Raw genomic sequence first — 4,440 nt, forward strand, 5'->3', positions numbered from 1 at the left:
GCTCAGCCCAATGCGGGGCTCGATCCCAGGACCCTGGGATCATGGCCTGAGCTGAAAGCAGACGCCCAACTGACTGAGCCACCCAGACACCCCATGTTAGTCACTTTTTAAACCACCTTTGTGACTGTTCTCATGTTATTTACTTGCTATTAGCTCTTGTGTCTTTACCTAAGACCATAATCAACTGTAGCTTAAATGGAAACCTAGTGTCAAATGGCATAAGGGAGTTAATGGTGAGCGTAATACATGGAATACATAAATATAATCATAGCTAGCATAAGAAACATAAGTATATAAGTATTAAAATAAGGGTTTGTCAATATACTGCCCCAAATCATTTTGGTATCCCTCTGGCTGAGAATGCCGTTTGGAAAGCACATACATCTAATCTGGATGGGGGCTGGGAAGCGTTTCTAGAAATAACATCGCAAGCCCAGAAGGCACTCTCAGCATGAGGATTTCAGGCCCTTTGATAGGGTGGGAGCAGAGACCCACCACGGTCTACTGGGGTTTGGGCGGGAGTAAGAGAGGTCTAACTACTCTGCTGACCCAGTACCACAGATCAGAGCGACCTCACAAATCACATTCTATAGAAGAGAAAAAGGAGATGCAGAGAGGTGAAAGGCAGTCAGTACCAGGGCCAGGGCTGGAACCTGATCCTCTGTCTTCTCAGGGCCTCTTCAGTTTAGTTAACCCCTTGGTACTCTGGAGCCTCCAACGCCCAGGCCTAGAGCCCGTTTCTTTGCAACCTGCTTTAGATTAAAAATGCGTTTGTATTGCAGCTGCACTCTGTCTTGTGGGTGATGAGGACGCACCAGGCGTTTCAAACTCTTTGGCCATCATGCATCTTTATGAACTAATTTTGATTTATTGTTATCAAGAGAAAGGTATGTCTTGGATGAAGGAAGTTCGCTTAATTGTCCTCAGACTGTGTGCTGGAGAGAATTCCGTGTTATGTTGGTAACTTTTTTTTCTCGGTGAAACTATTAGTAGTTACAGATGGTTAAAATTCACACAATGCTAAAAGTATGTGATAAAAAGTTGTCTTCCTGATTCTAACTTCTAATACCCCCAATCCTGTCGTCCCGAGTGGTAACTGCTGTTACTGTGTCTTATGTATCCTTCTAGGGATGTGGAGGTGGAGGGGTAGCAGCAGTGAACTATCTGAAACAAATTTCACTAGAACTAGTAACTTTGGGAAAAACCACTCGATCTTCACTGATCCAGTGTTTCTACCCTGCCCCTTATGTAACTCGCGTTCTTCCTTCTCTCATCCCCTTTTAATTAAGTTTTAACCCTTTTGTATTTCTGGGTTCAGAATTCAGGAGAGGGACAAGGCAGGCAGCTTCAGCCACTACCAGTGGCTCTTGAAGGAGGTTCTGACTGCACACATTCGGTGATTCACTTGGGAAGGGAGAGAAGGTGGGCAACAGCATTTATTCAGCATGTACTATTCGACAGGCACTGGAAAATCTAACCTCATCAGGCGGGTGTTCTATTTCGTTTGTAGACAGGCACACAGCAGCGAGGGAGGTTATGTAACTTGCCTAAGTCCTGGCTTGTCTGCTTCCCAAGCTCTCTCGAACGTGCTTCCTCCTGCAGTGGGACCTGCGGCGGGCCAGGCCTGTGATTCCACCAGCGAGGGGACAGATGAACATGGTCTGGGGCAGATGTGGTTCCCTGCAAGATGTGCTTTGTCTTGATCTCTGTGGTCCTCCTGCAGCTGTACGTGATCCAGGGATGTGATAAACCCATCTTGAGTGCGTGAATTCAACTCAGAAACATACAGAGCTGGCTATGCTGGTGGGATTCCCAGACAACCAGTTTTAGTGGGAAGTGGCGAATTTAGAGCCGACGTTTGTGATTCTGAAGTCATCAGAAAACATGAGCTGAGATTGTCAAACGAGGGGAGGTGAGAAGACAGGACAGAAAACCAGGGATCCGATGCATTCAGTGGGTGTGAAAGGCTGCCCTGGGGGTCTGTGGGATTCAAACCTGAGCCAAGGGAGAAAAATTCAGGAAGGAGGGTTACGGCATGGAGTACTCTAGAGTCTGAAGATGAGCTTCTAGAGGACACTATTGGCTTTGATGATAGTGATATTTGGGTGATTGGGTTCAGTGAAGCGGCAGAAAGGAAGCCAGACGTGTGTGCGTGTGTGTGTGTGTGTGTGTGTGTGTGTAAGGCAGGAAGGGGGGGCAGAGAGAAAATGAGGGAGACAGAAGTCCACTTAATGTTCATGTTTACCTCGTGTCTTGTTTTTGGTCTACCGCAACTTTATGAGGTTAGATTCACCAGCCTCTATTCTGAAGCCTGGCATTTCTCCCAAGAGCACCAGTTCTGCCTAATGAGGGCAACTCAAGTGAATCCACGGGAAAGAAAAAGCAAAGTGATATTTTAATTTTATCCAGCCTGAAATGCAAGGAATGTGCCTGCAATTCTGAATCACAAATGTATCAATGCATTATTTTATGGAATAGAGATGTGTTCTGCCCAAACTGGCTGTGAAGTGTATAAACATTACTTTTCTACTGAATTCAGCTATAAAATGACTAGAAATCTTCCCACGGGGATTGGGGCGGGGGGGAAAAGAAAGAAAAGAGAAAAAAGCAGAAACTTGCTGCCAGAGGGAAGAGAAGAAATGGGCATGGAGCTGACTTTGGTGGGCTTGTGAAGTACAGAGGTGACTCTGTGCTCTCTGGGACTGATCTGTGTTGCTTTCTTCCACATACCCCAGCCTGTTAGGCTCACTCACATTTCCTCCTGCTTTGTTCTCCTTGTTTTCCATTTGAGGGGCTATTAAATCCAGTAGAGCTGCATGCAATATTTTGCTTTACCTGGGTATTGGTTGTATAAACCCAATAATTTCCTACATCAACTGGTAAATTCACAATTATGTATATCAAGTTTCCTTGGACTGGGATCGGATCACACAGTGGTTTAGCCCATGAGCTTTGCAGCCACACAGATCTGGGTTTGAGACCCAGCTCAGCTATGTAGCAGTTACATGAGTTTGGATCTATTAAAACCTCTGGGTCTCAGTTTCCACACCCATATGATGAAGATAATACATATCTCAGGGGATTTTAGAAAGGGTTAAATGAGATTGTATGTATACATATACATACATATATTTTCATAAGTGTGTTCCATGCCCTGTGCCGAATATTTACAGAGTAGTGATTGTGGTGGTGATTGTGGGGATAATGATTGATGATTACAATGATGAAAATAGTAATACAGAACCTTGTCCTAGCAGATTACCCTTTTTATTCACTAAACAAATAAGCCAACAAAGAAGAAAAAGAAGCCCTAAATGTTCTGCCACAGAAATCTACTATTGTTGCCCAAATGTACATAGTTTTCAGCTTCCTAGAATTTCAAGCCTTTGACATTAGTACTTCTAAAAGAATTTTACCCCCATTTGGAGTGTCAACTTAAAAAAAAAAATCTACAGATAAGAAATGCTACCATATGCTTGAGAACCCCCACCTTTGGCAAGTCACATCACCACCCAAGAATGTACTGCTCAGGGTGTCTTGTTACTTTGTTAGTTAAACAAAATGTGGCAAGAACCCTGGAATGTGTGTGGGGGCCCACGTGCACCTGTTTGCACATGTGATCATCAACGAAGTCACTCATCTTACAGGGAGTGGCAGGAAGGTGTAGAGGAAGGGTTCAGAACCCTGACGAGGTCACTCCCTCAGCGGGTGACCTTGGGCAAGTCACTGAACCTTTCTGTGTCTGTTGCCTCACCTGTAAACTGGGGCTGATTATGTCTCTCCTACAGGGCTTATCCTAGGGATAGAGGTGAGAGAAGGACACATACGTAAGGAAGCTGGCAGGGAGCCAGCGCATTGGCGAGTCCTCTCTTCCCTTCTCAGGGCACCTGGTGCTATCTTTACCAGTAATTCAGAATACAGGTAACTGCAGTTTTCAACACTAGCAGACAGAGACAGTGACACCCATATCCAAACTGCATGCAACACCTGAATCAAACTCTTGCATTCCAAATAGGAGATCCGTTCCAATTCTAGTAACTTGACTATGTTGTTAACTAACCTCAAAGGCTAATCATATAGTGAAATTTATCAGTGCCCCACTGCCTCTTACTAATTCGTAATCACCGGTTTTTCCCTTCCCTTGCCTTTGGATCCCCACTGCCAGGATGGATTTCAGGGTCCATCATTTAATCAGTTCCTTGTGAGTGCCCTTAATTCTCCGGCCTTTCCCTCGGCCTCCTGACTATGTGGCCCAGCACAGTCCATTCTTGGTTGCTGTCTGTCTTCTCTTCCTGTGCCTGAGCAGCTGAACGTTGCTGGAGAAAGTCATTCAAGCTGGATGACTAGTTTCAGTTTCTTTTAGCTCAGAGCCCCCATCTCCACATGGGCGTTCCACACTGGTCACTTTCCCCTGAGATGACCATTCCATGTTTTCTCTCC

Source organism: Leptonychotes weddellii, chromosome 1 (genome assembly GCF_054177405.1).
Source record: "Leptonychotes weddellii isolate Sample4059 chromosome 1, ASM5417740v2, whole genome shotgun sequence".
In the NCBI taxonomy this organism is placed as follows: domain Eukaryota; kingdom Metazoa; phylum Chordata; class Mammalia; order Carnivora; family Phocidae; genus Leptonychotes; species Leptonychotes weddellii.